Genomic DNA, 22929 nt, shown 5'->3' with positions numbered 1-22929 from the left:
TTCACCTGACCAGAAGTTTTGTTCCTGCTGCCACCGAACTTCACTAATTCCCACTATATCTAACTTTAACCTATCCATTTCCCTTTTTAAATTTTCTAACCTACCGGCCCAATTAAGGGATCTGACATTCCACGCTCTGATCCGTAGAACGCCAGTTTTCTTTCTCCTGATAACAACGCCCTCCTGAGTAGTCCCTGCCCGGAGATCTGAATGGGGGACTATTTTACCTCTGGAATATTTTACCCAAGAGGACGCCATCATCATTTAACCATACAGTAAAGCTGCATGCCCTCAGGACAAATTACGGCTGTAGTTTCCCCTTGCTTTCAGCCGTTCACAGTACCAGCACAGCAAGGCCGTTTTGGTTAGTGTTGCAAGGCCAGATCAGTCAATCATCCAGACTGTTGCCCCTGCAACTACTGAAAAGGCTGTTGCCCCTCTTCAGGAGGAACCAGACGTTTGTCTGGCCTCTCAGCAGATACCCCTCCGTTGTGGTTGCACCTAAGGTACGGCTATCTCTATCGCTGAGGCACGCAAGCTTCCCCACCAATGGCAAGGTCCATGGTTCATGGGGGGACATTACACTTACTCTCTTATAAAGTTTTTGCTGAAGGATCAGTCATAATTTGAAAGTAATTGTAGAATTTGTAAATATAACACCATGGACAAAACTAGCTTCTAATACTCTCAAATTAACCTTACTCTTGCACAGAAATTGTGAATGAAAGTTGCTGGCAAGCAATGAAAGTTTTAAATCATTTCAGCACAACTCCTCCTACTCAATAAATGAATTTCTAAACAAATAGTATGTACAGTATGTAGCTGGATTCTACTTATCAATTTTGGTACAGGTAAAAAATGTGAATAATATCCAGTTATGTAAATGGCCCACCAAGCAGCGATGTTTTCACAGAGATTATCTATCTTATTTATAAATTTACTGGCTCATTCTACATCATAGTGAGTTGTCATGAATACAACCCACAGGATTTAACTGAATGTAACTGTAAGGGTCAATCAGATGAAAACAAGACATACGGAAACAAAGTAAACTTTTTATTATTTCAAAAGTAATCACAATAACTGTTAATACATTTATTCCACTGGGAGACAAAACGGTCACTGCCTTTATGGAAAAATATTTGTGGTTGCCTACAGAACCACGATTGTACCCAGGTGTGCACCTCTTCATCCACAGAAAATAGATGGCCATGTATGTCTTTCTTCATGTATTGCCAAAGTTGTTTCAAGCATGTTGCAGAAGTTTTGCTGGAAAGCTGTTGCACACCCTTCATGCAGTCCTGTGCAATTTCCATATTTTTGGAGCCCTGAAGAAAGATATTTGTTATATTAAAGATTGAAAATCTGTAAGGTCAAGACTGCAAATAAATTTTTATTTTGCTTACTAGTTTCAGCTACACATGAGCCATCTTCAGATCTACGATATAAAATTGCATATGATAATACAGCAACTTACAACAGCATTACATATCCAAAATACAAACCTCCGCATAAATTTGCAGCAAAGTTCACTAGTATGTAAAAAATTAATTACAGAATACATACTGTAACAGCATTCTAGATTAGTGTGATTATCATGATGGCTCAAATCATCATTAAAATCTTTTTTTAATACTGATAATTTCCACAAAAAAAATGTATAGGTAAAACAACTTTACATTGTTCGTAACCCATCTAGTTGAATGCAGGTCATGAAACTGAAAAAGTTGTAAATTTAAGATACAGAAGAGGCAGTAAAAATGAGAAGATATTTATATAAGTCAAAAACTATACACTAGAATGAGTACATATTTAAAACGTAACATCTTACCTAAGGCGTTATGACATTTCAACTTTGTAACTGACACAATTTAATTAGTATTTGTATTATCTCATAACAAAGATCATCATGAATATGTCATTAGAATGTGGCATACAAGGATAATATTGCAGTTGATGACTGTTACAAAGATCACGAGACAACATTTGAAATACACATCATGTAAATGTGTACCCAGTTCTGCAGTGAAGAGGGGACTGATGGCCCCTAAGTTCGATAAGCAACTTGAGGCGATGATAGCTAGGTGCTACGTAACTTACATAAAAACTTAAAGTTCTCATAAAATTTCATAGAAATACAAGTTATAAATGTTTATTTATTGTTCACATATGGAACCAATATGACCATGTAAGGTACAATCAATCAATGTTGCTTTTGATGATTGGCCTTCCTTTGTGTCCAAATTTGTTTCATCCTTTCAGAATGAGATCTCTTTCTTTCATCAGACCACAGTGTTCCAGTCTGTTTTGTAATTTCCCTTTGACCAAATTTCCAATCAAATATCTTTTGTCTTTTCTATCTGTAACGTCTGCTTGAATTATACCGGCCACATTAAGATCTTCCTTAATCAAAGTGATCTATTTAACTGGCAGAGTTTTGGCCTTAGTTATGTTTTTGTAGAATTCTACTGTTTGTTTTGTCAACGTAGTGGGTGCAATTCTTTTAATGTGCCCAATCAATGTTTTCTCATGTCACCATGTGTGTCTCTGCATTCTTCTATTTCCTTATTACTTCTCAGCCTACAAGTTTCTCCATCAGTAATTTTGGGGCCTAATATTTTCCTAATAATCTTTCTTTCTTTTGAATTTCTTCAATATCCCTCTTTCTATTTAAAATTAAAGTTTCTGCTCCAGCAAAGACATTTAAGTTTGATTACAGTGCCATAATGCCTAAGTTTACGGAATTTATAAAGTGATTTTTTTATAATAAATATTTTGTGTTAATCTGAACTGAATGCAGTTGCCATTTTTGACAGCAAACTTAATTTGCAGGTTTTTCCAGACCATCTTCTTGTATTATTTTCCCCATGTATTTAAACTGAGAAACCCTTTTCATTTTCCCATAATTTATGTTCAAAAACTTTGGTGTTTGTTTGTTGCCTGTCATATACTCTGTTTTTTTTTTAATGATATTTGTAGTCCTACTTTTTCCCACAACTTCTTTAACAATTTCAATTTGTTTTTGAGCTGTGGTAAAATCCCTAATTAAAACTGCCAAATTATCTGTGAAGGCTAGGCAGTCTACTCTATAATATTACTTCTACCTAACTTGATTGATTGATTAATCTATATTTTGACTCGACTTTTGCTATCACCTTTCTGTAATTATCTTTCCCAAAACACAGATAAACAGTAATGGGAACAGTCCATCTCCCTGTCTAACACATCTTTACACCAAAATTTCTGCCACAAATTTAACTTCAGACATAGTATCAGTTAATGTTTCCTTAATCACTGTTAGAGTTTTGTTATGTAGCCCTTGTTCCTTTAAAATATGGAAGAGAGATTCATGGTACACTGTGTCATAGACTTTTTAAAATCCACAAATATACGTACAATATTGTTACTAGAAATCCTTTGTAGTCTAAGGATTAGTTTTAAATTAAGAATTTGTTCCAGACAGGATCTGTTTGGTCTAAATCCTGCTTGGTATTCACCAATTTTAGGTTTTAACTGTTCTTGGGCTCAATCAGGTAAACATTGTGAGAGAATTTTGTGTGTGAGCGAGAGACAAGAAATTCCTCCGTAATTATTAACATCGGTTCTACCCCCTTTTCTATGCAGAACATGAATTAGGGCAGTTTTTCAGTCCTTGGGTATTTTCTCAGTTTGCTACATATGTCCTATTACTTGAGTGATCTCTTTTACAGTGTTACGGTCAACCGATTTTAGTAGTTCTGCAATTATGCCATCTCCTCCAGATGCTTTATTGTTTTTAAGTATCTTAATTTGTTTAGCTATTTTGATTGTGTTGTTAGTTTGCTGCGGTTGAAATTTATTTGCTGGTTCTGGGCAATTTAATAGTTTTTCAACATAATTAGCAAGAACCTTACAATTTTCCTGGTTGTTAAGAGCCAAACTGCCATTTTAATTTTTGAAGCAAAGACTTTGATGTTGAAAACTGGTTAGTTTTGTTTTGAATGTTTTTATAAAAAGTTTACTGTGTTGTTCTTTTGGAAGTCTTTTTCGATTTCTAAAAGTTGGGCATTTTCATAGTTTCCTTTAGTCTGTCAGATTAATTTAGATGTTTCTTTTCTTACAATTAGAAAGATGTTGTACGTGTTTTCAGTTTTGTTACTATTCCAATTCTTGAATGTCTTATGCCGAGACTTAACTGCTGTTTCACAATCCGTGTTCCACAAAAGGTGTTTTTGTTTCTTTTGAAGCGGAATTAAATTCTCCGCTGTTTTGATGAACTTTTATTTTAGGCTTTGCCAACTGTTTGATTGTTTTTGTCAAGTTTGCTTGTAAGAGTTGGGGTTATTTCAGCAGTGTCAAATTTTGGGATAACATTTTTTGTTTTGAAGAGTTTTTGATGTTGAAGTTTTACTTGTATTTGCGTTACATAATTGTCAGAATAAATATTAGCTCCTTTCCTAACTCAGACATTTAAATTTTCTTTGTAGTTAAGGTACAAAACTGCTACATGATCGATTTAAAATTCCCCAATAAATGTACTGGGTGCCTGTCCAGTTGTTTTGTTTCAAAGGGTTCTTCTTAAAATGTCTTGACATAATTTTAAGGTAAAATATTTGCATGCTTCAACAAGTCTTTGGCTACTTTGGTTTGTCCTTTTATGCACAGGAAATCCACCCACTGTTTTCTTATATTTTTTCTCTTTATCTAATTGAGCATTAAAATCACCCATTAAAGTTTTACCTTGGTTTGAGGGAATTTTTGAGAGGATGCTTTCTCATGTTTCCCAAACATTATCAACTTTTTCAGGTTTTTTTTCAGTTATCCTCACTGGCTGGTGTATGGGCACTAATTAAAGTGTATGCTTTATTTTGCACATTTAAGAGAAACTGTCATTAGTCTATTATTAATGGGTTTTACCTCCATTATTGAATTTAAAATAGTTTTGGAGGCTGCAGAAATAACTCCCAGATGTGGTGTATAATTAAGTATTCATTTATCAGTTTTATTTTTAAAAAGATGATAATTGCTGAAATCGATGGTGGTGTAGTCCATCATTCATGTTTCTTGAAGTGCCAAAATTTGAATATTCTGTTATTTTAATATATCTTCAATTTGTGAAGTGTACTTAGTTATGAAAGTGCTTATATGTTAAGCGTCGCAAGAAAGTATTTGTTTTTAAGTTGACCAGAGGACTACGACTTCCTCTGCTGGATCATACTGCGTTTTAACCTGGCCGCCCGAGAATCCGGAAGACCAGTTGTGCCAGTAATACTGGTGGTGGATTGACCACCTGGGGTAATACTGTGATTACCGAATGCTCCATGATGATTGTACCTGGAGTGAGGAGGGGTTGAGTAGATTCACTGAGTGAACTCAGATTTTTGAGACTAGAAGGGTTGTAGTTCCAGAATATAAATTTCAGGTGCACCACTTGTGAACAGACGCTGACCAGTTTGCTGCTTGCTACAAGACAGACGCAATATGGATTTGGTTTTGTTTTGCCTTGGTTCGAGACTGCTTATTCTGTATTCACAGATGTCCACCTTATCTGATAGAACATTCACTATCGGCCACCTGTGACCCGTCCGATGCCCTAGGCAAGGTCAGCTTTTTAGACTCCTAGTTACAAAGTCTTGATGCCTTGAGGATATTAATGTATTTATAACAAAACTGTAAATATCAGTACAGTTCACTTTATAATTGAACAAATAGGGCTTTAACTGATAACAACATGACATGACGATAACAGCCCATTAAAATTATACAAACCAAGTGCTCCAGTTTTATGTAATATTCTACCAAACAGGTAATTTAAAAGTATTAACCATCATTAGTCACAGTCTCGGGATGTTTAAACATTAAATTACATGTCTTCATAACATAGCAGAGTATAAGGACGATTGTTGGCATACAAAATTATGGACCATAGATGAAGTCGAAATAATGGTACCACAATTTTCGTCATAATGACGATAATAAGTAATAACAGATTACTGAATTACTGTAAAGGAAAAGGATGCAAAATGTGTCATAATACAAATGACATATTATAAAAGTAATAAAGCTGCATGTAGCTCAGTAGGTAGATGCCTCCCAAGTGCACTAACAGCAGCTAGCACTAGTAAAGATCGAACCAAATTGAGGAGCAAATCTCCAAGGTCATGGAATGTGTCAGAACATGAAATTACAACATAAAAGTAATAACATATAAAAATAAAATGTTTATGAACCCAAAAAAAGTCAAGCCATAAGTTTCGGTAAACACAGTCAATAATATAACATAAGAATCAGCTTAATTTTTCAAGGAACTCCTCAACAGGATAGAAGGAGTGACCCATGAGGAAATTCTTCAGTTTTGATTTGGAAGTATGTGAATTACTGCTAAGGTTTTCGAATCCTTGTGGTAGCTTACTGAAAATGGATGCAGCAGTATACTGCACACCTTCCTGCACAAGAGTTAAGAAAGTCTGATCCAAAAGCCGGTTGGATTTCTGCCGAGTATTAAGTGAGTGAAAGCTGTTTATTTTTGGAAATAAGCTGATATTGTTGACAGTAAAGAATGTATATAGAGAGGCCAATGTCAACATATCCAGACTATGTCTACGAACAGGGGTCGACAAGAGATTCACGAACTTGCATCACTTATTGCCCAAACCACCCGTTTATGAGCCAAAAATATTCTTTCAGAATGGGAAGAGTTACCCCAAAATATAGTACCATATGACATAAGCGAATGAAAATAAGCAAAGTAGACTAATTTTTGTGATGAACAATCACTTACTTCAGATACCATTCGAATAGTAAAAATGGCAGCATTTAAGGCTTTGAACAAGATCCTGAATTTGGGCTTTCCACAACAGTTTACTATCTATCTGAAGAGCTAGAAATTTGAACTGTTCAGTTTCACTAATTGTATGTCCATTCTGTGAAATTAAAATGTTAGGTTTTGTTGAATTGTATATTAGAAACTATAAAAACTGAGTCTTACTGTGATTTAGCGTTAGTTTAGCCATGAACAATGTCATGAACTGTGCTATTTGAAACTGAGCCAATGTTGCACACAACATCCTTTACTACCAAGCTAGTGTCCTCAGCAAACAGAAATATTTTAGAGTTACCTATGATACTAGAGAGCATATCATTTATATAAATAAGGAACAGGAGTGGCTCCAACACTGATCCCTGGGGCACCCCCCCCCCCCCATTTGACCGTACCCCACTCAGACTCTACATCACAGCCATCTCAACACTGTGAATAATAACCTTTTGCTGTCTGTTGTTAAAATAAGAGGTGTACCAATTGTGAGCTAATCCCTGTATTCTGTAATGGTCCAACTTCTGGAGCAATATTTTGTGATCAACACAATCAAACACCTCAGTTAAATAAAAAAAATAAAATAAAAAATAAAAAAAGCCTAGCATTCGAAACCTTTTGTTTAACCCATCCAGTACCTCACAGAGGAAAGAGAATATAGCATTTTCAGTTGTTAAATGGCTTCTAAAGCTGAACTGTACATTTGATAGCAAATTATGTGATATAAAATGATGAATTATACTTACATACACTGCCTTTTCAGAAACTTTAGCAAACACTGATGGCATAGAAATAGGTCTAAAATTGTATACATTGTCCCTTTCTCCCTTTTTATAAAGCGGCTTTCCTACTGAGTACTTTAATCGTTCAGGAAACTGACTTTTCATAAAGGAAAAATTACAAATATGACTAAGTAGGGCTAACATGTGCAGCACAGTACTTTAATATTCTGCTAGGCACTCCATCATATCCATGAGAGTCTTAGTCTTCAGTGATTTAATTAGTGACTCAATCTCCCCCTTGTCTGTATCACAGAGGAGTATTTCAGACATCAATCTCGGAAAGGCATTTGCCAAGAAAGTTATATGATTCCCCATAGAAACTCAATTTTTATTTAATTCAACAGTAATGCTCAGAAAATGATTGTTAAATACTGTACATATATCTGATTTATCAGTTTTTACTACGAACTGACTTTATATGTTGACCTTGTGCTGCTGACCACACACTTCCTTCACAACTGGCCATATGGTTTTAATTTTATCCTGTGAATTAGCTATTCTCTTTGTGCACCTCATACTCTTTGCCTTCCTAGTAACATTTTTAAGCACCTTACAATACTGTTTGTAATGGGCAACTGTGACTTGATTGTGACTACTTCTAACATTTTGATATAATTCTTGCTTTGTTCTACATGATAGCCTTTTCCCACTAGTCAGCCACCCAGGCTCCCTTTTACTGCTAGTACCCCGTTTAGAACGTTCCAGTGGAAAGCATCTCTCAAAGAGCATGATAAATGTGTTAAGGAAAGCATTATATTTGTGGTGGTGGTGGTGGTGGTGGTGGTGGTGGGTAGTGTTTAACGTCCCGTCGACAACGAGGTCATTAGAGACGGAGCGCAAGCTCGGGTTAGGGAAGGATTGGGAAGGAAATCGGCCATGCCCTTTCAAAGGAACCATCCCGGCATTTGGCTGAAACGATTTAGGGAAATCACGGAAAACCTAAACCAGGATGGCTGGAGACGGGATTGAACCGTCGTCCTCCCGAATGCGAGTCCTGTGTGCTAACCACTGCGCCACCTCGCTCGGTCATTATATTTGTGATCTATGTTATGGGCACTATAAACGTCCTGCCGCTCTTTCTCCTTGACAAGATTTGAAAAACTCTCTGTTACCGTTGGATTAGCTTTCCTACATAGTAATTAATTATATGTGACACCTGTTTGAGTACGAAGGCCTTTTAGTGTTAAAATTTGTTCAACATAGACCATTCACCCTTTTACAAACAGAATGCCCATCTAGTAAAGAAGAATGAATAAAAATATTGTCTATGGCTATGCTACTGTACCCCTGCACCCTAGTTGGAAAAAACACAATATCTGCGTCATATCATATGGATTTAGGAGATCTACCAAGATCCTTTTTCTTGCACAATAATATACAAAATTAATATTGAAGTCACCACATATAACTAATTTCTGGTACTTCCTATAAAGTGAAGCAAGAACCCTCTCTAGCTTGAGCAGAAATGCTCTGAAGTCAGAGTTAGGGGACCTATAAACAACAAAAATTAGAAGTTTAGTTTCATTAAATTCAACTGTCCCTGCATAACATTCAAATATCTGTTCAGTGCAGTGCCATGATACATCTATGGACTCAGATGGAATTATTTTTTTTTTTAAATCTGTATCCTGGTAAAGGAAGCCTATGAATAGGTAATAAGGTTAATCAAGGTATATGCTGTAACAGGTACATAACAGGAGAACAATACGAATAAACTCCTACCTAGGACAACATATTACAGTATACATATGTGTATATGTATATACAAAGCAACCATAAAGATGAGTCATAGTTGTCACCTAATTTTAAGCAGTGGTGTGGCCCAAGGTCTACGTTATTTCAAGTATAAGATAGGAACTAATATGATTAATTTGTTTGTCTAGGACCATGTATAACAACATACTCCTGCAAAACTGCATTGAATGTAATTTATATGAGTTTAAAAAGAATCCAGTAGCAGTGTGACACAGATATAACATAGATTGATACCTTGGCTATTGGCAAATGTTAAATGGAGAACCATAGTACGAAATATATTATTGGTATGCTTATTTACATTGCTGAGTTTTCATAGGCATGTAAGACATATGAATACATAGTTATACTAACAGCAGGTAGCACTCATACAGGTAATGTAGATCTTCGGGTAACCTTATTACCTAAGCCCTGAGTGACAACTAGAATCGATCTTCATGAGTGCTAGCTGCTGTCAGCATATAGTATGTATTCATATGTTTTATATGGCTGTGAAAGCTCAGAAATGCAATAAGCACACTAATAATAGATTTACTGTGATTTACTATTCATTAATTGCCAATAATCAAGGTATCAGTGCAGTCACACCTAGCTCTCCAATAATCAACATGTTCTTTTCAGACACACGTACATTATGTACACTACAGCAATATACCATTATACTTTGTCTTATTAGTTCTCGCCTTATATCTGTTTAACCTAGCCTCGGGCAACATCACCACCTAGAATTGGATGACTACTAAGACTCATTTTCACAGGTTAATTCTGCATAGCAGATAATTACATATACAAAGGAAATGACACAATTTCAGAGACTTTACTGGTCTCAAACATATAGGATTTTTGTGTGTATGGACTGAAGTGGTGAGTGAAAATTTGTACCAAGGCCAAGAATTCTGTTAGTGGATAAGGGGGAATTTAAAGTAGACTGTGTCGGCAGTGAGAATCTGGATCGAGGAGGGAGACATGCGAGGGTAATCCGAGCAGTTGTGTGAACCGCTGTGCCAAGGTGGCTTAGTGGCTAGCACACCTGCCTAGTAAGCAGGAGACCTGGCTTTGTTTCCTGGTCTTGGCACAAAATTTCACTCGCCGTTTCTGTCTATACACACAAAAATTGAGACTGTTAACCTTGTTGTGGACTGTGTTGCGATATTGGTTACAATAAATATATTTCTGTGGTTAGACACCGAGCAATATTACATCTCGCCCTCAAGCAACGACTGCCATTGTTTTCTCGAGTGTAAGATTAAGATACATTTCACTGACCTAGGTTCTGCAACCTTTATGTATGTGCTTGGTAGGTATATAGCTACTGAGCTATATGCAGTTTGATTACTTTAATAATATCTCATTTGTATTATTCCATATTTTGTATCTTTTTTCTTTTCAGTAACTGAGTAATCTGTTATTACTTGTTATCATCATTATGACAAAAATTGTGCTACCGTTATTTCAACTTCAGTTATGATCCATAATTTTGTATGTTAAAAATAGTCCTTATATTCTGGTTTGTTATGAAGGTAAGTAATTTAATGTTTAAACATCCTGAGACAATGGCTAACAATGGTTAATGCTTGTAAATTACCTGTTGTGTAGAATATTACATAAAATTGGAACACCTGGTTTATATAATTTTGGGAGGCTGTTATTATCATGTCATGATGTTATCAGTTAAAGACCAATTGGTTCAGTTGTATGGTGAACTGTGCAGATGGTTACAATTTTGTTATAAATACATTTATATCCTGTATTTCTATTAAATTTTATAGTCGTTATGTAAGTTACGTAGCCAACTGCTAACACCATCTAGTGATGATCACCTCAAGCTGCTTATCGAACTTAGTGGACATGTCTCCTCTTCTTGCAGAACCGGTCACACTTGGTTACATGATGTGCATTTCTTGCTCATTGTAACGGTCAATAACTGCAGTATTGTTATCATATATCACATTGTGATAATGTACTCATGATGGTCTCTACTATGAGATAACACAAATACTGGTTAAATTGTGTCAGTCACCAAGTTTTAACGGCATAATCCTTTAGGTAAGATGATATGTTTTACATACAGGGTGTTTCAAAAATGACTGGTATATTTGAAACGGCAATAAAACCTAAACGAGCAGCGATAGAAATACACCGTTTGTTGCAATATGCTTGGGACAACAGTACATTTTCAGGCGGACAAACTTTCGAAATTACAGTAGTTACAATTTTCAACAACAGATGGCGCTGCAAGTGATGTGAAAGATATAGAAGACAACGCAGTCTGTGGGTGTGCCATTCTGTACGTCGTCTTTCTGCTGTAAGCGTGTGCTGTTCACAACGTGCATGTGTGCTGTAGACAACATGGTTTATTCCTTAGAACAGAGGATTTTTCTGGTGTTGGAATTCCACCGCCTAGAACACAGTGTTGTGCAACAAGACGAAGTTTTCAACGGAGGTTTAATGTAACCAAAGGACCGAAAAGCGATACAACAAAGGATCTGTTTGAAAAATTTCAACGGACTGGGAACGTGACGGATGAACGTGCTGTAAAGGTAGGGCGACCGCGTACGGCAACCACAGAGGGCAACGCGCAGCTAGTGCAGCAGGTGATCCAACAGCAGCCTCGGGTTTCCGTTCGCCGTGTTGCAGCTGTGGTCCAAATGACTCCAACGTCCACGTATCGTCTCATGCACCAGAGTTTACACCTCTATCCATACAAAATTCAAACGCGGCAACCCCTCAGCGCCGCTACCATTGCTGCACGAGAGACATTCGCTAAAGATATAGTGCACAGGATTGATGACGGCGATATGCATGTGGGCAGCATTTGGTTTACTGACGAAGCTTATTTTTACCTGGACGGCTTCGTCAATAAACAGAACTGGCGCATATGGGGAACCGAAAAGCCCCATGTTGCAGTCCCATCGTCCCTGCGTCCTCAAAAAGTACTGGTCTGGGCCGCCATTTCTTCCAAAGGAATCATTGGCCCATTTTTCAGATCCGAAACGATTACTGCATCACGCTATCTGGACATTCTTCGTGAATTTGTGGCGGTACAAACTGCCTTAGACGACACTGCGAACACCTCGTGGTTTATGCAAGATGGTGCCCGGCCACATCGCACGGCCGACGTCTTTAATTTCTTGAATGAATATTTCGATGATCGTGTGATTGCTTTGGGCTATCCAAAACATACAGGAGGCGGCGTGGATTGGCCTCCCTATTCGCCAGACATGAACCCCTGTGACTTCTTTCTGTGGGGACACTTGAAAGACCAGGTGTACCGCCAGAATCCAGAAACAATTGAACAGCTGAAGCAGTACATCTCATCTGCATGTGAAGCCATTCCGCCAGACACGTTGTCAAAGGTTTCGGGTAATTTCATTCAGAGACTACGCCATATTATTGCTACGCATGGTGGATATGTGGAAAATATCGTACTATAGAGTTTCCCAGACCGCAGCGCCATCTGTTGTTGAAAATTGTAACTACTGTAATTTCGAAAGTTTGTCTGCCTGAAAATGTACTGTTGTCCCAAGCATATTGCAACAAACAGTGTATTTCTATCGCTGCTCGTTTAGTTTTTATAGCCGTTTCAAATATACCGGTCATTTTTGAAACACCCTGTACATATTCATTTTAGTGCACAGTTTCGACTTATGTAAATATTTTCTCATTTTCACTGCCTCTACCCTATTGTTGTGTACATTTTTTCACTTTTATGACCTTCATTTTACTCGTCTGGTTACTAGCAATGTAAAGTTGTTTTACCTATACATTCTGTGTGGATGTTTTCAATTTTAAAACAGATTTTAATGATGTGTTGAGCTGCCATGGCAATGACAATAATGATGAATGTTTTTTATGGTTTCTATCCTGTAATTACTTACTTACTTTTGAACTTTGCTATAAATTTATGTGGAGTTTTGTATTATACAGCTGTGATTTCTGTAAGTTGCTGTATTCGCATGTGCAATTACATATCTTCGATCTGAAGATGGCTTACATATAGCTGAAACTAGTCATTGAAACAAAAATTTATTTGCAACCTTGACTTTGAAGATTTTCAATTCTTAATATAAAAATTATGACAACTCACTAGTCTCCAACAATGCATGAATAGTTTACTTTTTTTCTATATGTCCCATCTGCATTTGACTGCCGCTTATATTTTGACAACATGCTTATTAATTTTTCAGTCAAACATCCTATCTTCTTGTTCACAGAATTCTCAAAACTTTCTGTCATAACACATGAAACTGGAAAAGGCAGGCAAGTATAACAAACAAATCAAAACAGGGGTAGAATAACAGAACATCCTCAGGAAGTGGGAAATTTTTTAAGTGACTATTCCTCTGGTAATGAAGTTGCAACACTATCTTCTTAAAACACTTATAGCAATCATTACAACTTACACATCATGCACGATGATGTCCCCCCAAGAAAGAGATTGAAGCCAGGAAGGCAATACAGATATTAAAAAATTAGAAGCCACCAGGCACAGATTAGGTTCCAGTCTCTGTTCCAAAAGTGTTCATAGACAGCATACAAGCCTCATTAACAAACATAATAAATATCTCTTTTAGTACTGGTGTTTTTCCCCAGAATACCTAAAGCACACATAAGTTGAGCCTTTATTAAGAAACGGTAATGTGGATTGTATTGAAAACTGTACACCTGTTTCATTACTGCATGCATTCTTAAGAATAACTGAAGTAATCATGAAAGATAGACTAGTGAGTTACATGAATAAGTACAACATTCTTAATGAAGCACTGTTTGTTTCTTAAGTGTCTTCTAGGTTACTTATAAATATTTCTGCCAGCAATCCGGAAAGATTTGAGCCCATTGCCAGACTATCTGTTTGTTCGGATTGCTAGCAGAAATATTTATAAGTAACCTAGAAGACAAAATCCTGAATTCCAATCACCACCTCCACCACTACTACAGATATGTAGATGATACCATCATTTTAATCAAAGGCACTAAAGATGACATCAGTGAGTTGAATCAGTTTTTCAAGTTTGAAATTTATCGGAAGCCTACCACAACACATACCACAATCCACAACTCCTCTTGCCACCCCGCAGCACACAAAATGGCAGCGTTCCGGTACATGATTAATAGAGCTATCCAACTACCACTCTCAGAAGATAAATGTGATCAAGAAATTGAAATAATAAAACAAACAGCTATAGAAAATGGTTATAACAGCTCCATAGTAGACACCCTAAAACACTCAATAATGGCAAAGGAATCACAACACAAAAAACAAAAAGAAAATAACATCTTCCATACAATCCCCTTTTTGGGTAACATTTCATACCAGATTGCCAATGTCTTCAAACGAAAAGGCATAAGCATATCCTTTACAACAGACAACAAGATTGGACAGAAGTTACCCCACAACATCAGCACACGAAACCCACTTCATCACACAGGTGTGTACAAATTTGAATGTTTGGACTGTGACTGCTTCTACATAGGCCAGACAGGCAGATCATTTGAGATTAGGTTCAAGGAACACATGGCAGTACTAAAAAACAAAAAATATCACACATCAGCAATAGCTACCCACCTGCATGAAACAAAACACCATGTTAACAACACAAGTATTAGCATCCTACACATCCAACCAAAAGGCAGAAAACTAGACACCCTTGAAACACTCCAAATATACAAACATCAAATGAAACAACCAGAATCCATCTTAAATGACAAAAATGACAATATTTACAATAGTATCATCTCCGTTTTCAGCAACTGCGTTTTCAGCAACTGCCTACACTCTTAAAAATGCACACACACACACACACACACACACACACACACACACACACACACACACACACACACACCTAATATTTACCATAAATATTGACAGCTGCCAAGAGTACAAGAGATTGACCTCATTCACTGATAATTCATCACACCAACAGCTTGTACCCCTTGTCAGCTTAAAACTGTATGTACATCAACTACTGGCAAAAATGTATATCTATCTGCATATTTTATAGCATTAACCAATGTATTACCCCAACTTTTAAGCAACTAATATATGCAACATGCAATCTTAAGACTCCTTGCCATGTAAATATTTGCTCTCATATAATCACTCTTTCCTCTCTCTCTCTCTCTCTCTCTCTCTCTCTCTCTCTCACACACACACACACACACACTTTTTCTCTCTCTCTACCTCTCCTTCTGCCTCCAGCCCCTCACTTCACATCTGTTTATTAATCCCAATCAAAGAGTGTAATGTATGTATCATTTTACTGTTGTAGCCAATATGAGCATTGTAATTAAAGTCTGTAACATTTCACCTAATTGTTATCAACAAGTATGAAGTTTAAGCCATTTTAACATTTCACCTTATTGTATAAACGAGTACGAATGTTTAGCAGTTTTAACTTGTCAGAATTGGATTTATATACCACCTGAAGTACACACACATATATTTGACACCTCAAAACAAACACCGCCAAATGATTAAAACAATTATTCTGTAATAATGTTGTTACGATGTATATTCTTTGCACTTTGCGATTATGTCTTCTCTTCTGCTATATGAACCTTGCACCCAGCTGATTCCAAACGCCATATTTGTTTACAAATGTGGCAGTATACATGTGATGTGTTACGACAGCAAAAGGAACCTGTGACCACTGAAGGTACTCTAGCTTACTTATTTAATGTTTACCCTTAGATATCAGTTTAATTTTTTTTGTCAAAAGTAATCCTAAACCATATTCTGAAATAGTGTCTTGTTTCTCCACTAGGCAGTGCCACACGTTCCTCCAAAAATCGTAACACAACACACACACACAAATGTAATACTTAATAATGTAAATCCACCCAATGATGGAGGTTTAAACCTTCGAAACGCGTTGTGGAAATAAATAAAACAGTGACTGGTAACAGTGAACTTGTTGTTTCATTTAATTACATCATACATAATACTACCACATTTAAAAGATTTCATGGAGTTTCTTTGTCCAAATATAGCAGTTTGGTCAGAAAATGTACAAAAATTTTCAGCAGTGAACCAAGTGAAAGAGTGTGGTAACTTTGGAAATGCAGTACTTCCTCCAGGCTCCACTGGCAGCACTATTTGGCAAGTGTTGTCAAGCAAATCTGGTGTACTTATCCTGTACACATCCACCATGTATTGTCAAACTGGACCAGGAAGAGTCTAGCATAGCTGCCAGTTTCAACATCAGCATGCGGCTGCCAATTCTAGCTGCAGGTTATATCCATAGGTCATCCCTACAAACAATAATCTTTGACGTTAATTATGAACTAAATCTTTGTCCACACAAAAAAAATGGAAGAGAAATTCATGTCAGCAAATTGTCAGTACCTTCTGCAAGCAATGTTGCATTGAAAATTCACTCTGCACATAAATGATCAACCCACAGTGCACAATTGTGGCATAATTAACTATAGGATAACAATAGATGTTTGCTGGGGATTAAATGAGGTGGTCTAGCAGTGAACTGTTCTGCTGTCTAACAGGTTTTGAGGAATTATTCTGAAAGCCACTGCCTAAGCTTAAACCTTGGTGGTAAAAATAAGCCTCTGTACTTCCAACCAAACCAACAGCCTGATGGAGTGCAACGGGATGTTGCATCTGATGATGGTATGGAAATAAAATTGAATGATAACAACTGCCTTCCTTCGTGTGATGGTTTGACAGTCCTCTCTCTTGAGAATACAGTTATTTTATGCCAAAAATTAGGAAAATATGTTTACGCAATGAGGATTATGTCAAAGAGTGATGATGCACAACAAATGTCATTGTGCAACTTCTGACTACTATTCCAATAAATTATCAAAGAAAATAGATGGAATGTAGGTGTAATTCAGTGGCCCACCAATGCAAATATCATGTGCTGCAGCCAAACATATGAATAGAGAATTTACCCAGATAAAGCAGTAAGGATTCTGTGCAATCTGAAATATAGCGAGTCACATAAAATGCTGTTGAAGACTGAGAAATTGGTTATATTGGCATCACTATACATTTCAAAACTAGACAACTCAATTTAAAGTACAATAATGTACATATTTATAACACTAGTAAAGACAGCGACAATCCTCTAGCAAGGCATAATGTAAAATGTGCACCAACAGCCCCTATTGCACAGGTATCAAACTGACGTTAACTGAACAACCAATTTCCAATGAACTTGAAAAGTTTAAAATGAAACTGATCTGAAATAGCACTTAGGGGGTTCTTTTCAGAAAAGTAGATTATCTTCTCATTTCTGTGCCATATTTCTGAGGCGTACAAGTACTTGTGATATATGCCTTTTTTTTCCAATGTTAGCACAAATCTTGAATTTAATGGTGTGCTTTTAGGTGTACAGCACAGTTGTCCATTCCATTTCGTAAGCACAATATTTCCGCAACTGTCCCATTTGTCTGCTTCAGGTTCTGAAAGCTGTGTGCAAACAATAGCTCAGACGTACATCTGAAAGATATTAACTGAAGCCTCTGATACCACTTCACTAACTCACAACCAAACAGTTACGTTTTAGCTTTGTGTAGGCCTTGGGCTATGCTACAGATCAGTATTTCATAAGAACTAAGATTTCTTATTCAAATTCATTACCGTCACCAATTATACCTTGGGCTACACTACACATCAGATTGTCATTACAACTTACATTCCAAAAACTAACACTGACAATGAAAAATATTGCCCACAACACTATGTGATTGCTTACAGGATGAAGTGAACATCTGGTAGTAGTAGGTTCATTTGACCCTCCAAAAGCACACCATTAATCTCTCAGGTACAGAAAAACTGAGACATCAAATCTAGCATTCATCTCCAGTGAATAAATAAACACTGAATAATGGAGGAGGCACATCAAATGCTACAGCACAATATTACAACAGTTACTGCGATAACTGCCATAAGATTTCCTGCAGTGTAATCTCTCATCAATGCCAAGATCATCAAAGATGTAATACTACTACGACTGAACAAGGATTGGTGAGGTACATCACTGTTAGCTTGTTTAAGTAACCATATAGCTATCAAATGAAACAAGAAAAATGCATAAGAGACTACACAGAATCTCAAATGTAGGAATTCTTCCTATAATCTGCCAGCAAAAACAAAATGAGAAACAGTCACACACCTGCATGGCTGCATGATAATTCACATAAAATGTAATCTCCCTTAATGTTATAGCTGTAAACTGATGTAAACCATAACCTCTGAACAAACTTTTCAAAACAATTACACAATGAGCCCATGGACGTAGGCCCTAGCTACTGCATCAACTCAAAAACCAGGTACTGGTAATATATAAGAAAAAATGCTTCTTTATTTAAACAGAAAGCATTTCTTTGATTGTATACTGAAGTGACAATAAGGTTTCACTTGGGAGTTGTTTATCTGAAAAAAGAAAATTTATAATACACAGATACTAATGACATAGCAGTACTAAGTGAAAGTGAACAATTAGCACAAAACAGCTTTTAATTATGACACACACATCAGCAACACCATATAAGTCACTTAACAAGCAAAATGATGTTCACCATTCAGTCGTACCTGTTTACTGTTCTTTTGGTATTGTATTCAGAGACATCTGAAAATGGTCAAGGGTGAAACTGGCCAGTAATGCGATAGCTAGTTTCATATTCCATGGATCAAGTGCACGATAAATTGTAATTATGTGGAGCAAGTCATTTTATATTCACATCACAAATTTTTTGGTAAATATGGTTAGGTGCCGATCATTTACAGTTTTTTTAAAAAAAATACAATGTGAGTTAATAATTCCTACCCACCATCTTTTATACATTACAATAATGGAAATTATTCTACGGAATACTAAGAGTTGTCAAGGAGAAACATTTTCAGCTTGATTTAAAATTTTTCTTTGCTGTCTGTCAAACATTTTATTTAACTGATTAAATGACCAAAACTTTTGGTTTCAGCATTGTGCATCCATTTTCGTGCTAAAGACAACCTTAATGTGGAATAACAATTTTTTTTTCTGGTATTGTAATTATGTAGGCCCTACATCTTCATTCTTTTTGAACTTAGGTGGATCATTTACAACAAAATTCATGAGAGAATACATCTACTTTGAAGCAATAGTCAAAATTCCTATTTAAACAGATGTCTAAAATTTGGTTATGATTAAGCGCTACTTATTGCTTTTTAGATATGAAGACTTCCCTCCTTAAAGATGACTTATCCCAGAACATTATTCCGTACAACATAAAAACTTACTACTTTGACTCTCCACGAGATTTGAAATGATTATAAGTGCAAATATGGCTGAAATAAGTTGTTTTAGGAGCCCCAAAATGTGCTTTTAAAAGTTTAAATTCTCATCAATATGGACTTCTAAGGATTTTGAAGTTTCCACCCTATTTATTATTTCTTCAGCATGCATTAAAATTATCACTAGTATAGTACCTCTAGGGACGCAAAATTAAAAATGTCGTGTCTTCTTAAAATTGAATGCGAGACCATTTGCAGAAAACCAGCCAATGATACTTTTAAGAGCACTGTTTACCATTCCTTCTGTTGCTGTATTATACTTGGATGGATTACAATACTACTGTCATCCACAAAGAGAACTAAATCTGCTTTTGTATATTAGATGGAAAGTTGATTACATGTATGAAGCAAGATCTTAAGGGACGGGAAAGACCCACCGTCATCTAACAGCCATTTTACAAAACTGCCTTGTAAAGAAAGAAAGCTTCATCTCAGATTGAAGATGTAACACTATACAGTGAGTGCACATAGTTAAACAGTGCATGGCTGCATGGCCGACCTAAAGAGGCTGCCTCACTCAGCACAGATGGTGTTGCCCTTGTGCAAACAGCAGTATATAAGCCGGCATGTCGGGCCCTCAGGCGTCCTACCTAATGTTTTTTGTGACTAAGGACACTTCAATGTTAAACTGTGCATTTATGCAACATGTGATTTTGTGTGCTCGTTCTGATTACAATGTCCTTCAGTGTTTCTGTATTTGCCTTTATGTGGAAGCAAATTAAAAGTTGGTTGGTGGGAATTCTAATACAGAGTTTGTGGAACATGACAATATTTTTGGTGATGAATGTAGCATTCTACTTCACGTATTTCAATTCTGGGTCACTGTGACCGATATGTCACAGGAAGAAATTCTTCAGTCTCTTGTTGAAGAGTAGTGAGCTCTCACCAGCCAGTAGCAGGCCCTGTTCATTGCACTATACAATTTGGCAGCTTTGTTGATGTGCCAGGGTTCACCACTATTGATGCCACCCCCACTGTTTTCTCCATTTGATGATACCGTGGAGGATTGGGAGGCATATGAAAAATGTCTCTGGCAAAATATCTAAGCTTTTGGTGTCCCTGACCCTAACATATTCAAGGCTTTCTTTCTTTCACGGATTTATCCTCATGTCTATCATTTTTCATGTCAGCTAGCTCCTCTGAAGGAACCTGCTAGTCTCTCTCTTTTGATGAAATGTGTCAGTTGCTCTCAAATTATGACTGTAATCATACTTATGTTATTGCTGCTCATGTTGAGTTCTACTGTTGTCAAAAGTGTTCACAACAGCTGTACAGAGCTTGGGCAGTGGAACTTCATGGGCTTAGCCATCATTGCCTATTTGCCCTTACCGGGCCTCACATGCTGATTCGATGGTTCATGATGCTATAATACACTCGGTCCTTGGTACAGAAGTTCGTGAATGGGCTTTACAATGTGAAAACCCATCTCTTGCAGAGGTTTTGAACATTGCCTAGTCCTTTGAAGTATCTAGGGAAGCAGGAATATCAGATAGGCACTTGGTGTGAAGTAGTCACTGTTGCACCTCCTCCTCAGCCACTGTCAATTAGCTCATGGGAGAAAGATGATGTCGCAGCCATGCAGCCGGAGTCTCCACATCACATGGGACAGCATCATGCTGAGCAGCAGCAGCAGCAGCATCAGTGACAGTATCGGTCACATGCACATCCCCCATTGTACTCTTATTGCTTTGTTCAACATGAGTGGGTCGAGTGTCCACATCAAAAGCACCAGGCAATGTGCAACCACTGCAAAAAGAGGGACATACTGTGTTTGTGTGCAACTGTGAATCTCATGCATCAGACATTATCATGGATGTGAACAGTGTTTCTCAAGTGATGGTAACCCCAAACAAACTTTATATTGATGTGCAAGTTATGGACAAGATGTTACAAATGCAAGTACATAGGGTGCGGCAGTGACTCTGTTAAATTCTAAAACTTACGTGGATCTCAGATCACCCGCATTGTCCTCTGTCTCTCTGGCGAGTTACAGCTAACAACAAATATCCATGCTGGAAGAGTTTTCTACTGGTGTAGTGTCTAAAATAGTTGTTTGGGTTTTGTACAGTTTAGGGTGTGCTACCAACTTAGAGACTCACATCAGAATGAACATGATGATGCGTCTCCCCCCCCCCCTCCCCCCAATTTTTTCATGCCTGTCCCATCCCCATTGCTTTACAGGAGCACGTCAAAACAGATCTCAGTTAACTTACGTCCTTGAGTGTTGTCACATCTGTCTCCTGTATTGAATAGTCTACTCTGATGGTAATTGTCGCAAAACCTAACAGTAACCTTTGGCTCTATGGGACTTTAAAAGTCTGTGAATTCACAGTCTGTTATTGATACCTATCCCTTACCCTAGTAGGATGAACTCTTAGCTCAGATTTCTAGGGGCCAATATTTTTACAAAATACACTTGTTGTGAAGCCTATTTGCAACTGCCTCTGGATGATGATTTCAAACATATCCTTGCAGTAAATACACCCTTCAGGTTATACCAATATCAGCACCTGCCATTCAGCATACCTAGTGCCCCTGCAATTTTCAAATGAGTTTTGGAGCAACTCATGGCCTGCATGCCGGGGTGCATTAACTACCTGGATGATTTTGTGGTCTTGGGTTCCTCTGCAGATGAACATTTGCAGAAACTTCGTGTGTTGTTCATGGCGTTGTAGGCCAATGGGTTGAAACATAACTTGGACAGATCACAATTTTTTCAGCTATCCATTGTCTTATCGCAGCTTCAAAGCCTAAAAGTATTCCACGCTGCTGTCAAGCCTTTACGACAGCATATCAATGCCACTACAGCTTTGCTGTGTCCTATCAATGTCAAAGGGCTGCAGGCTTTTCTCAGAAAGATTGTGTACTATGATAAATTTCTTCCTGATGCAGCCACGGTGGCTCAGCTCCTTCATACTCTCTTATGTATGGGGGTTGTTTTTCACTAGCTGTCCAGCTGTGAGCATGCTTTTACCCTGTTGCAGTCAAAATTACACGCGCCACATTGCTTAGTTATCTTCCAACCAGACCAACATCTGGTTTTGGCTATGAATGCCTCCCAGTATGACCTTGAGACTGTTCTTGCATACAGATAGGCAGACAGTTCTGAACGCCCTATTGCATACGGCTTCCAAAACCCTGAATCAGACACAACCACTTTGCACCCAGATAGAAAAAGAAACCCTTGCTACTGTGTACATACTCAAAAAATTTCATGTCTTTCTCTATGGTTCTAAGTATCATTTGATTACTGATAAGTCTCTGGTTTCTCTTTTCAATCCTACGGCATCTCTTCTGGACAA

At 37.2% G+C, this 22929-nt stretch overlaps 1 protein-coding gene across 2 annotated transcripts in view; it reads right to left on the bottom strand.

Annotated features, from left to right (window-relative positions):
• LOC126249645 (DNA fragmentation factor subunit beta) overlaps positions 1–22929 on the bottom strand; it is a 143864-nt gene that overhangs the window by 87090 nt on the left and 33845 nt on the right. Inside the window, exon 2 of one of the 2 annotated variants that reach the window (XR_007545635.1) lies at positions 1036–1328. The exons of the other annotated variant lie outside the window; for it this stretch is intronic. The gene's annotated coding sequence lies outside the window, so the exon portion shown is untranslated. Of the gene's footprint in view, positions 1–1035; positions 1329–22929 lie in introns of those variants that run through there. 2 annotated transcript variants of the gene reach the window in all.

Source organism: Schistocerca nitens, chromosome 3 (genome assembly GCF_023898315.1).
Source record: "Schistocerca nitens isolate TAMUIC-IGC-003100 chromosome 3, iqSchNite1.1, whole genome shotgun sequence".
Lineage (NCBI taxonomy): Eukaryota > Metazoa > Arthropoda > Insecta > Orthoptera > Acrididae > Schistocerca > Schistocerca nitens.
The sequence above is the reverse complement of the archived record's forward strand: the minus strand, read 5'-3'. Positions and strand labels throughout refer to the sequence as shown.